Raw genomic sequence first — 14,625 nt, 5'->3', positions numbered from 1 at the left:
AATACTACATGAGTGGCCGTTAGATACCATTTATCTTACAACGAGTGGATTTAAAACGTATCTTTGTCAGGTGAATATATAGAGAATACTACATGAGTGGCCGTTAGATACCATTTATCTTACAACGAGTGGATTTAAAACGTATCTTTGTCAGGTGAATATATAGAGAATACTACACGAGTGGCCGTTAGATACCATTTATCTTACGAGTGGATTTAAAACGTATCTTTGTCAGGTGAATATATAGAGAATACTACATGAGTGGCCGTTAGATACCATTTATCTTACGAGTGGATTTAAAACGTATCTTTGTCAGGTGAATATATAGAGAATACTACATGAGTGGCCGTTAGATACCATTTATCTTACAACGAGTGGATTTAAAACGTATCTTTGTCAGGTGAATATATAGAGAATACTACACGAGTGGCCGTTAGATACCATTTATCTAACAACGATTTGTTTTAAAACATATCTCTCTGAGTTGAATATATAGAGAATACTACATGGTGGCCGTTAGATACCATTTATCTTACAACGAGTGGATTTAAAACGTATCTAACGAGCGAAGGCGAGTTGGATACGTTTTTAAACAATGAGTTGTAAGATAAATGGTATATAACGGACACGAATGTTGTATTCTATTTCTTACATATCCTGCAAATGTTTTAAAAAATAAATTTAAATGCCTTTTCCAACGAAAATCTATGTACGGCCCTAACGCTGAATGTTAACTTGTGCGTCACAAACAAGCCAACTTCAGGTTATCCTGTACGTAACGGAGTGATCGATTCAACCGTTCCTTTTTTATTGGATGTATGACGTTGGTGACCTGGTCATCACCTAGGAGCAGCCAGTCGTATGTCTGTAAAATGTTGACGCACGTATATATGTTAACAAGTATGTGTTACCAGAAATAGCGAATGATGTTCTCACCAACGGGTGGGTAAGAAAATAATCTAATGGCGGAGCTTCATTTGACAGATGTGGACGGCTATTCCAAAGTCCGGTTAATACTTCAATGTTCTGTTCCACATAATATTATTATTACCGGGCATTGCCATTTTGACCAATATCATGTGACCAGTCATGCCATGTGATTTATTTATTTTTATTTTTATTACACACCCGTTGGTGAGAACATCATGTATTATCTGTGATAACACATAGTTGTTTACACACGTACGTCTGTTACAAATTTCAAGACATACGACTGGCTGCTCCTAGGTGATGGCCAGGTCACCAGTGCCATGCATCCAATGAAAAAAAAACACACGGTGGAAATAGATTACACTGTGACGTATAGTTAACCTGACATTCATGTGTCTGTGACGCATAAGTTCGCTAGAAATGCAACGGCTGTAAATAACTTTTAGTCGAAAAAGACGCTAAAATATGCTTAAAGCCTGGTTTTTGAGGATATGCAAGAAATAGAATAATACATTCGTGTCCCTTAGATACCATTTATCTCACAACGAGTTGTTCAAAAACGTATCAAACTCGCGTTTGCTCGTTAGATACATTTTGAAACAACTCGTTGTAAGATAAATGGTATCTAACGGCTACTCATTATTATTCTCTATTTCTTACACACCCGTTGGTGAGAACCCTATGTGTTATTTATAATAACACATACTTGTTAACACGTGTACGTGTGTTAACAATTTCAAGACATACGACTGGCTGCTCCTAGGTGATGACCAGGCACCAATGCCATATATCCAATGAAAAACTACACGATGGAAATCGATTAGACTGTGACATATAGTTAACCTGACAATCTTGTGTCTGTGACGCGTAAGTCAGCTACAAGTGCAACGGCTGTAAATAGCTTTTAGTCGAAAAAAATGTTAAAATTTGCTTAATACCTGGGTTTTGAGGTTATGTAAGAAATAGTATAATACATTCGTGTCCGTTAGATACCATTTATCTCACAACTCGTTGTTTAAAAACGTATCAAATTCACTTTCACTCGTTAGATACATTTTAAAACAACTCGTTGTAAGATAAACGGTATCTAACGACCACTTATGTATTAGTATCTCTCTCTCTCTCTCTCTCTCTCTCTCTCTCTCTCTCTCTCTCTCTCTCTCTCTCTCTCTCTCTCTCTCTCTCTCCGATACATTACGACGAAAAGTCACTTTAAACCGAATCATCTGGTTGGTTTTAGTGGTGTTTTTCACAAAAATAGGCTACTACTACAGAACAGCAGTAAGGGGTATTTTAGGTGTGTGTGTGTGTGTGTGTGTGTGTGTGTGTGTGTGTGTGTGTGTGTGTGTGTGTGTGTGTGTGATAACAACACCACTAGAGCACATAGATTTATTAATCATCGGCTATTGGATGTCAAACGTTTGGTAATTATGACATATAGTCATAGAGGAAATAGAGATATTTTACATGCACCATCACCAGAGACAGGATAGCACATATCACGGCCTTTGCTATACCATTCGTGGTGCACTGACTGCAACGAGAAATAGCCCAATGGGAATCGATCCCAGACCGACCGCGCATCAAGCAAACGCTTTACCACTAATCTACGTGGGGCTTTTAGGTGCACTTTGATGTACTACCCATGGGGAAATATACATGAAGGCGTCTCATGATTTAATGGGGGGAAGTGTTATTAGGTGGAATGCCAAGGGAACTTTTGGGGAGATTTGGAGGGGGGGGGTCGTAAAAAAATTAAAATTAATATATAATAAAATTATAACTATCGCAAAATTTAGGGGGGAGGGGGCAGGCCCCGGCCCCCCTAGATCCGCCTCCGGAAAGTAATAATAATAATAAAAAAACAACAATAAATAAGTAAATAAATAAATAAATAAATAAATTCAAATAAATGAATAAATCCCGTGAATGAACGAACGATTAAATGGAAGGATGGGTAAAAAGAATCCGTACCCACTCATCACATCTACAGATCAGCTTTTCATATATGCCTTAACTGTTTAACCATAAACATGAAAAAATTATCAAAAGCATCTTCGGGAATTCGCTAGTTCCTCCGCCTCAGTGGTAAATTGGCTCTGAAAGTAGTCCTCCGGCACGATACAAACCCATCGGCGGCGCACGAGTTCGTCAGAGGTTACACACCAGACTACTTTTCATAACAAGCTTGGCTCTGAAAGTAGTCCTGCGGCACGATACAATCCGATCGGCGGCGCACGAGTTCGTTCGAGGTTACACACCAGACTACTTTTCATAAGTTAATAATACAGTTGTGATGGAATTCACAAAGTCATTGCGCATTTTCACTTGAACGACTACGCATCTTCTTAACTTCGCGACGTGATTGGCCAAAACCCATTATGTATTTCGAGACAACCTGTTATTATTAGACCTGACCTCGACAATCGTGTGATAGCGAATTGACTCAATTCAATTCATTTATTAACTTTGAACATTTACAGTTCATCAGTGTTACATACATACAGAAAGAAAGAATTTTTTATTTAACGACGCACTAGAACACATTTTATTTACGGTTATATGGCGTCAGACATATGGTTAAGGACCACACAGATTTTGAGAGGAAACCCGATGTCGCCACTTCATGGGCTACTCTTTCCGATTAGTAGCAAGGGATCTTTTATTTGAGCTTCCCACAGCCAGGATAGCCCAAACCATGGCCTTTATTGAACCAGTTATGGATCACTGGTCGGTGCAAGTGGTTTACACCTACCCATTGAGCCTTGCGGAGCATTCACTCAGGGTTTGGAGTCGGTATCTGGATTAAAAATTCCATGCCTCGACTGGGATCCGAACCCAGTACCTACCAGCCTGTTGACCAATGGCCTAACAACGACGCCACCGAGGCCGGTGTGTTACATATAGATACATGTACATAATATACAAGAGATGGTATAATGGTTGTGATGGAACATGCTCTTAATTTTGTTTTCGCCTGTGGCGATATTAATTGTTTTAGAGGGCCGTGTGCAGTTCCAATATGCACTTAAGCTCAGGTGGGCACTTTGTTACGTAATACCTCCGCACTACAGTGGTCGAGCTGTACCCTCTAATACACACCCGGACCAGATGTGGAGGCCATGTGGCCAGTAGTTACGTAATACCTCCGCTAGTTCGGTACGATCGGGGGATTGCTGGCGAACTAGGCGTCGGCCAGTCTAGGCTTCTAAGAAAGAGATGCCGTCTTGGTCGCTGTGGAAATATCACTTGTAGGTATTCGGTGCCGCGATGTAACCCCAGGCGATATTCGGTTTTTATGATAAATAGCTAGGGTTTTAGAGCTATCAGGGAGAAAGATAGGAAGGCTGCAGGGGAAACGGACGTCGTCCACTGAACGAAATATATAAGTTCAGTCCGGACGTGGTAATTATATATTATTTCTGCTCTGTGTATAACCTTGATGTGATTGATGTGACTTTAAATATTTTAATACTGTATTATACCAATATTATTTAGACGGTGCTGCCGGTCATCTGACGCAGTAAACTGTAGGCTCACTGTCTAAATAATTATTAAAGCTTAGCCAGTCATCCTAGAGGACCTAGGTAAACTGTAGGTTCTTGTCTTTATTGTGATAGGTACCAGTATTAATTCTGTATTACAAGGTTACTGAATGAGTAGTTAAGGGTTAATTAAAAATTAACCAGTTAGGAATAGAGTTGTAATTCCTTTATTAATTAAGTTCCCCTGGAAGCGTTTCTCAATTATCACACGTGTGGGTGTTGTGTCACGGTGAAGTGATTAGCATATTGTGTAAACTAGACACCTAGAGATTAACTAATTAAGTGATCAGTTCTGGGTTGTTATTATTTGTTGTCGTTAATTAACTACTGCGGCAGTACATTTGTCAGCGTAGGTTAATACAGATTCCAAAGTGTATTGTGTTTTTGTTGTGTTTTCTAGTGAACTAAACGTGCTATATTACATATACTTTATATAAGATCTTATCTCTGATCATACCTAGACGAGCCACGCGGGTATAACTGCCCGTTACAGAGAGATCTAATAGATATGCAGTTAGGAGAGATATTTGGATAATCGTGTGTTTCATTCAGTTACGGGTATTATAGGATCCCCGTGACAATGGTATAATGAAAGGTGTCGACATAAAAAGGACACGAAGAATATAAATGCTTGTGTATAAACCTCTGTATTAATAGAGACTATTTAACTGTTGATTCTCGTCTTTTAAACATTTTGAATAAATATTTCCCTAATTTACATAATTGTTTGACATTGTTAGTTGATAGTAATTATATCAATTTAAACATAGATGGGTGGATTCTGTAATATTTCTTGATATAAGTCGCTAAAAAGAAAGGACATCATAATATAGCATGAAACTCGTCCTCAATTTCACCTAAGTTACACAAGACACCCAATGTTTTAGATCTACATATGCTATGATAGCGACCAACTTCAATAGCTAAGCTATGTGATGATAATCTTATCTTTGTGATGCATTTTTTTGTATAAACTTGGGATAGGTTTCATTAGATAATTTTGTAAAATAAGCTCGTTTACTAAATATTTATACAAATATGAACATTTGATAGACGTATCTAGACGCCCACTAAGATCTTGTTTACACTGGTCCATAATTCTCTGCTTTATTTTTATTATTTTTTTTATTTTTTTTTTTTTTTTTTTTATCCCATATCACAAACATAGCAGTGTCAGGGATGGGAGCCCCAAATCACTGCTGTACATATAATAAATATACAACACATATATCCATACACAAACAAATACGTACACACGTACCCGGATGTCCTCCGATACATACACATATGTACATACATAGATGCGCACATACATATATGCAAAAAGGCATCAATGTAAGTGGGTACAAGAGTAGTAAATATACATACATGTAATTAGTTTAATCTGGGATATTATAAAGAGAAGAGAGAGGATAAGAAGGAGGAAAAAGAGGTAGAAGACGAGATACGGTTATACGTGAGGTGTATGTTTATTTTTCTTGTTTACCGCTATCTCCAAACAAGCCATAGACAAGAACAAACTTAAGCTAACATCATGTATTTCATCGTTATCATTAAATAAATTAGCCCATGGAGCCCATTGTTTATTAAGCATTTCGTATTTGCAATTTTTATATAAAATAAATCTTTCTATTTTAAACTTTTGCTTCAACAGATTTTTAACACTTTGATTTCTAAAGACTGTTTTTGTATCTTAGTTCCATAAACATAATATTTTATGTTAATAATTAACCAGTTAAGGAAGTTAGATTTTTCGCTATTAATAATACCAAAGATAACATTATCTTTATTGAAATTAATTATAATACCAGTCTGAGTCAATATCCAGTTTTAACTGCAACCCATCAGTTGTGAACTTTATTGCATTCGAAAAATAGATGTGGTATGGTTTCTGGATGGTTGTTACAAAAGCTACACATGTTTAACTCAACATAGTGAATAATATATAAGAAAGTGTTCGTAGCTAAGATTCGATGAACTAGTCTATCTTGAAACCATATTAATGTTGAATCCTGAGTGCTCTGAAAAGGAAGTAAATAATATTATGCCCATTCACTTGATGAAAAGATAAAACCTTGATTGGTGTATTTTAAAAATAGGCACAATAACTGCAATACTCCAAGCTGCAGGAAAAATGCCTGCATTTAAAATAATGTTAAACATATCTTTAATAATAGGAAATAAAAATTCTTTGTACTCAATAAGAAATTCATTTAAGATGCCACCCAGGACTCGGTAATTAGATTTTTTTTGGTTCACATTTCGTAATGACTGTTCAAAACCTTTTTTTTAATAAAATGATTTGAGAAATTCGAAAACAGTATAATTAGATTTGTCTGTGTGAAATTACGGTGCTCTAATAGATTTCAAAGAGATAGATTATTTAGTAACACGCTAACCAGTGGTGTAGCGAGTGGGGGGAGGTCACGGGGGCAATGCCAATCAAACCTTTTTTTTAACTGTATTAAATTTTATAAAATTGTAAATACATACATACATAGTGTGGATTGTCCTCCCCCCCCCCCCCCCCCCCCCCGCCAATAGTAGATCCTCCCCAATATAAAAATCCTGTCTACGCCAGTGACGCTAACGGGCCGTTATAAACACGCCGAGGTTACTTTATTGAAAATTGGGGGCGAGATGTAGACCAATGACAAAGCCTTCGCTTGATGCGCGGTCGGTCTGGGATCGGAAATATTTGGGTAAAAAAAACCGAGTACATTCATCATGGACGCCTTACAGTAACAGAGGCCAATCTGGTGGATTTGCACAACCGGAAATCCTTTATGCGCAGAAGCATTAATGCCCTAATGGATATTTGTAGCCGGTAGTGGAGAAGAAGATCTCTCAAAGGTTTTTTTTTTTTTCATCATTAACTACTTTCAATGCATGAATCCTGAAAAAAATGACCTTGTGCCCACGCTGAATGTATGAATGAAGAGATGGATGGATGGATGAATGAATGAATAGGGCTGTAGTTAGCGGGTTTGGAGGGGATGGGGAGGGGCAGTTACCACACTGGATGAACAGTGCCGTAGTTAGCAGGTGGGAAGGGGAGGGGGAGGAGGAGGGGCAGTTGTCACACCATTTGTGGATGAATGAATGAATGAACAGGGCCGTAGTTAGCGGGCGGGAGGGGGAGTGGCAAGGGGGAAGTTGCCACACTATTTTTTTTTACTGGTTATTGATATTGACGTTTTCAGTATGTATCTTCAAAACCTTTTTAGTATTCAGCATTATTAACTACTTTCAACACATGAAGCGTGAAAAAAAGAAAGCTAATGTGTTCACGCTCCTTATACGAATGAAGAGATGAATGATGGATGGATGAATGAATTAATGGATGAATGAATAAATGAATGAATGAACAAGGTCGTAATTAGCGAGGGAGTGGGGGGGGGGGGGGGGCAAGGTAAACAGTTGGTACTGACGTTTTAAGTATATAACCTCCCTGAAATGGCTGCAAAATGGTATTTCAGAGCCTCTAGATTTCACAATTTCCTGGGGGCATTGATATATATATATATATATATATATATATATATATATACGTACGTGTAACTTTATTGCATAGGTTTAGCCGAAATCTATCTGAGCTCTTTTCTCTCCCTGGAGATCAAAATTCATCGCTCGTACAGACTAGAAAATACAATATGACTACTTGATCCCTACGGAGGACGAAACGATTTCGTCTGGAATCGGTAAGTTGGGAAGTAATAACGATTCACAACTTTCTGTCATGTCGAGACGGTATTAATGATGTTTACAAGACCTAAATGAGATCAGTCGGTGAGACATTAGCGGCGGTCCTTGAGGGGTTATCTTTAGGGGAGATACAGACTTCGCCGTGGGAAAAAAAAACAAAAAACTGAGGTGAGAGATTAATTGTTCTCCTAACCATAAGGGTACGAGACAGGGGAGCAAAACCTCACATTCAGGGCAAAAATGATACAAATATTCGGGCAAAATGTGCTAACCTAAGACCTCTTTACCATTTATTTCCAGCATTCTACCCTCAAAATAAGTTGCAATCCCTATACAAGTGCGCAGTGAATCTTTTTCAACCCTATATAGCTGTTCGGTGGTAATACTAATATGAATAAATGTTGTTATTCAGATTCGGGTATTTGTGTTTAATTCGGGCAAAAGCCAGCCTGCCCCCCCCCCCCCCCCCACACACACACACAAATGGGAGCCTATGCTCCTAAGTTCGATTATGGAGTGACATTTAAGACAATCTGATTGAAAAAAAAGTTTGTTTTGTTCAACGACACCACTAGAGCACATTGATTTATTAATCATCGGCTGTTGGATGTCAAACATTTGGTAATTTTGACATATAGTCTTGGAGAGGAAACCCGTTAGATTTTCCCCATTAGTAGCAAGGTATCTTTTATATGCGCCATCCCACAGGCAGGATAGCACATACCACGGCCTGTGATATACCAGTCGTGGTGCAGTGGTTGGAACGGGAAATAGACCAGATCGACCACGCATCAGATGAAAAGGTTTACCACTGAGCTACGTCCTTCCACAAGATAGAATATATCACGACCTTTGATATACCAGTCGTGGCGCACTGGATGGAACGAGAAATAGCCTACTTAGCCCACCGTCGGGGATCAATCCTAGACCGACCGCGCATCAGGCGAACGTTTTGATGACTAAATTTACATTTTAAAATATGCACCATCCTACAGACAAGATAGAATATATCACGACCTTTGATATACCAGTCGTGGCGCACTGGATGGAACGAGAAATAGCCTACTTAGCCCACCGTCGGGGATCAATCCTAGACCGACCGCGCATCAGGCGAACGTTTTGATGACTAAATTTACATTTTAAATATATGTTCTTGATCAGAATATCAGTGTGTGTATAAACAAGGTGTTTGTTGTAGTCCTAATGTTTGTAGTAGCCCAAACAAGATTTTATTTTCAAATATACGTATTACTAAGTAAACTTCTTCTTTTTTTTTAAAAGGAAGGAAGGAAATGTTTTATTTAATGACACACTCAACACATGTTATTTACGGCTATATGGCGACGGACATATGGTTAAGGACCACACAGATATTGAGAGAGGAAACCCGCTGTCGCCACGTCATGGGCTACTCTTTTTGATTAACAGCATGGGATCTTTTATATGCACCATCCCGCAGACAGAATAGTACATACCACAGCCTTTGTTACACCACCGGCCTCGGTGGCGCCGTGGTTAGGCCATCGGTCTACAGGCTGGTAGGTACTGGGTTCGGATCCCAGTCGAGGCATGGAATTTTTAATCCAGATACCGACTCCAAACCCTGAGTGAGTGCTCCGCAAGGCTCAGTGGGTAGGTGTAAACCACTTGCACCGACCAGTGACCCATAACTGGTTCAACAAAGGCCATGGTTTGTGCTATCCTGCCTGTGGGAAGCGCAAATAAAAGATCCTTTGCTGCTAATCGGAAAGAGTAGCCCATATAGTGGCGACAGCAGGTTTCCTCTCAAAATCTGTGTGGTCCTTAACCATATATCTGACGCCATATAACCGTAAATAAAATGTGTTGAGTGCGTCGTTAAATAAAACATTTCTTTCTTTCTTTGTTACACCAATTGTGGAACACTGGCTGGAACGATAAATAGTCCAATGAGCCCACCGACGGGAATCGATCCTAGATCGATCGCGCATCAGGCAAACGCTTTACCACTGAGCTACGTCCCGCACCCCCTTTTTATGACTAAAATTACATATTAAAGATACTTCCTTGTTTAGAATAGCAGTGTCTGTATAAACAAGGTGTTTGTTGTTCCAATGTTATTTTACTTTTCAAATACCTGTGTACGTATTACTATTTGTGGTTTTGTTTTGTTTTGTTTTGTGGTTGTTGTTGTTTTTTTGTTTTTTTTTTTTTTTTTGTTTTTTTTAGAAAGACTAATACAAAGATCAGCACACATGGATATATAGACATTTGTATCCCAAAGAACAAACACGGCAGAAGCAATTAGACAATGGGGTGGAGCGGACTGACTGAGATCGAGGGCGCAAAGTAACGTTTCTAGGGGGTTCGGGTGTATTCTTCCCCGTAAAATTGTGAAAACTGTATGTCCTGAAATGCAATTTGCCTGCATTCTACAAACAAAATTCATTTCTGCCTTAAGATTTACTACCGATAATATTTTTTATTCAGAAGTATTTAGATCCCCGCTGCTCGGCCGTGCCTGAAGACGAACACTACTCAAAAGAATTTAAGGGTCAGACGATATTTTCGACATTATTTTCTGAATGTCAATTATATTAGCTAGACCATAATGTCACGCATGGTATTGTTCCATTTTGATGAAAGTGGGTCTAAGCAACCCATAAATGAATTAAAATCCACTGTCATTGACACTGTCGACTAGTTCTAATGGTGAAAACATGCTTACATTTGCACGTAAATTAGGGCGAAAGCGAAAGGTCTGCTAAGTGCCCATAACTTGCTTTTTCACAAAGCGCGCACGCTTTGCATTCATTTCACGCTAATTGGAGCGTGCGTTCGTGTACGGTGCACACTCCAAATTCGACAATGGTACGTGTAATTCCATGTTTAACCCCAGCACGAAAAATACACGGCTATTCCGTATAAATTGGATCAACATCAATATAAAAATTCAAGGTTTAAACTTGAACTGTGCACAAAATACAAATAAAAATATCACAGAATTTTACGTGTACGGTGCACACTCAAAGAGAATGTTACACACCATTCGACAATGGTACGACTTCAACTGACTATCGAAGATCGAGGAAGGGCTATTGCTTGGCTTCAGGATGGCAATACGCAAAGAAATGTTGCTCTGAGACTTGGTGTCAGTCAGAGTGTCGTTGGCCGACTGTGGCAACGGTACCAAGCAACGAATTCTGTTCGAAATCGTCCACGTTCGGGAAGACCCCGAAGCACTACAAATAGAGAGGACCGCTACATCACCAATATGGCTCTACGTCAACGCACAACCACTGCACGCCGATTACGTGACAATCTGCGGACTGCGACTGGAACTCGAATGTCTGATCAAACCATACGTAATCGTCTGAGAGCCAATAATCTACGCTGCCGTCGCCAGGCTGTTCGACCACCACTCCTACCACGTCACAGAACGGCCAGACGTCACTAGTGCACGCTTCATCTGCGGTGGCAACGTGTTCAGTGGGGTCGAGTGATGTTCACTAATGAGTCCAGGTTTAGTCTCCAGTTCAACGACAGTCGGGTTCGTGTCTACAGACGTCCTGGGGAGCGCTTCGCTGACATTAACGTTAGACAACGTCACCGGTTCGGTGGTGGCAGCGTCATGGTGTGGGGCGGCATCTCTATCCACCACAGGACCCCCCTCTATGTGGTGGATGGCAATCTGAATGGAATCCGCTATCTGAATGAGATTATCCGGCCGTTGGTTCTCCCAGGCCTTCAGCAGATTGGCGGTGGGGCAGTTCTGCAGGATGACAATGCCAGACCCCACCGCGCTAGGGTGGTAACGGACTTTCTCAGACAGCAAGGTATCGCCAGGATGGATTGGCCAGCATATTCGCCTCACTTGGCCCCAATAGAGAACGCCTGGGACGAATTAGGCAGGAGAGTTCGGGATAACCATGCCCCTCCGGCCAACCTTCATGATCTGGGTCAACTTCTTATGGCAGAGTGGCAGGCCATTCCCCAAGAGTTCTTCTGACGTCTGATCAACAGCATGAGGCAACGATGTGTCGAGTGTATTCGCGCCAGGGGTGGATTCACACACTATTAAACGAATGTTCTAATGTGTAAAATCCATGTTTGACAACCTTCAACTTTGACAGCATGTCATGTGACTTTCTTGTATACAGTGACGTTTATTTGTGTTTTTTTGTAAATATGGAACAATAAATAAAAAAATTGGTGTAGTTTACATCATCAACCTAATACACTCTGAAACTTATTTGGTTATAAATTTTTGACCCTTAAATTCTTTTGAGTAGTATATATTTAAAGGGACATGCCCTAGTTTCAGCCCATGAAAATTGACACTAAGTTTAGGTAATCTATAAACCTGTAACACATTTGGATAAAGTTACAGTTGAGTGAAACCGTAGTCTGTGACTTTGAAATGGTGAAATACCCTCTAAAAACAGACTAAAACTCGACTCCATAACTGTTACTTCTCAGACGCACGTGCGTGTTTAAACATATGAGATATGAATTTTGAGATATTAAAAACATCAGAATGACCAAAAGCACTTCGAATATATGGAAATGGATAATCTAAACAATAAAATCTAAGTAAAGTATGATTTCAGTTATCAAAAACGGCTCTAATAGTAAAAAATATACCTTAGTGTTTAAAATCTAGGGAATGTCCCTTTATATTGTGATTGTAGTCGACAAAAAACCACTCTGTATCTTAACAAAACATCTTATAATGGCTGAAAACTGAGAACACTGCCCTTAAAGATTTTAACACACGCAAAATCCTAATCGTACAGCGTTTTCGTTGCACTTATTATTTTTTAAAATAATAACGAAATAAGTAAACATCCAGCACAAATGCGTACTGGGATAAACCTTTAATCCGCACATTAGCACCAGTGTACATTGGTGTGAACCTTTATTCCGCGCTTTAGACCCAACCTCTGTGACGTAGGATGAAGGACTTATAATTGAGAATAGCGCCTAATATAATAGCTCTCTGTTGTTATTTCGCAGATGTTTTACAGACATGAATTATTGAAAACAGAGGGAGAGTCATAGTGCAGCGGTATTTCACAGCCGTTTTACAGACATGAATTATTAAAAACAGAGGGAGAGTCGTATTGCAGCGGTATTTCACAGCCGTTTTACAAACATGAATTATTGAAAATAGAGGGAGAGTCGTAGTGCAGCGGTATTTCACAGCCGTTTTACAGACATGAATTATTGAAAACAGAGGAAGAGTCGAAGTGCTGCGGTATTTCACAGTCGTTTTACAGACATGAATTATTGAAAACAGAGGGAGAGTCGTAGTGCAGCGGTGAAAGCGTTCGCTTGATGCCCGGTCCGAGATGATCGATCCCCATTGGTGGGCTCAATGGGCTATTTCTCGTTCCAGCCAGTGCTCCACAACTGGCGTAGACTAATTTCCGTCAACCGATTGTTGCTACACACTTTGGGAAACAATAAAAACAATTCGCGAACGTCATCGATGCGTTTGCTGAATCAACTTGGGGCAGGTGCAACATAGAAAGAGTAGCGCATTGCATGGAGCAGACGGAGTTTTTTCCCCCCATCCAGGCCCGTAAAAGAACCTTTTTTCTATCACATTAATGTTTGCCATTGTAACCAAAATCTAATATAGAGTTTGTACCCGATCCGTCAGTGTCCCCCACCCCCACCCCCACCCCCACCCCCACCCCCACCCCAACTCCCAAAGTCGTCCCTACAGGCTTGCGGCATCTTATGTCCGACGACATTTAACCGTAACTAAAATGTTCATTTCATTTTAACTTATTTTCGTGCTTATATCCAATTAAGGTTCAAGCACGCTGTCCTGGGCACACACCTCAGCTATCTGGGCTGTCTGTCCAGGACAGTAGGTTAATTGTTAGTTGGTTAGTAGTTAGTGAGAGAGAAGAGGGTGTAGTGGCCTTACACCTACCCATTGAGCCCTTAAGAACTCGCTCTGGGTTGGAGCCGGTACCGGGCTGCGAACCTGTACCTACCAGCCTGTAGTCCGATGGCTTAACCACTACGCCACCGAGGCCGGTTTCTAAAATGTGTTGAGTACGTCGTTAAATAAACATTTTTTCCTTTCAATTCTCTTAAATAGGCCTACAGTTACAATGAAAGCATCGTCTAAATGCCTCAACAGTCAAACACATTATTTTCTAGTAATGAATAAGATATACATAACTTACTGGAGAGCGATAGAATGCAATCAGCGGTTGTAAAAGCCGAGTATTTAGAAGCAAATCGAGATATAATTACTAGCGACATCCGGTGGTTTAACAATAAGACTATAGATTAGACTGGTAACGGTAGTATTAAGGTCTTTACACACTTTAGGTATTTCAACACTTAGCTTTTACATTGCCAAGAATAAAAACATTAGCCTGTGTAGCAATTAAATCGGATAAACAATGTTTACCTTTCTGTCTACGGCCCAAACCACACGAAAGCT

Source organism: Gigantopelta aegis, chromosome 11 (assembly GCF_016097555.1).
Source record: "Gigantopelta aegis isolate Gae_Host chromosome 11, Gae_host_genome, whole genome shotgun sequence".
Classification (NCBI taxonomy): Eukaryota; Metazoa; Mollusca; class Gastropoda; order Neomphalida; family Peltospiridae; genus Gigantopelta; species Gigantopelta aegis.
This window is presented reverse-complemented; position numbering follows the sequence as displayed.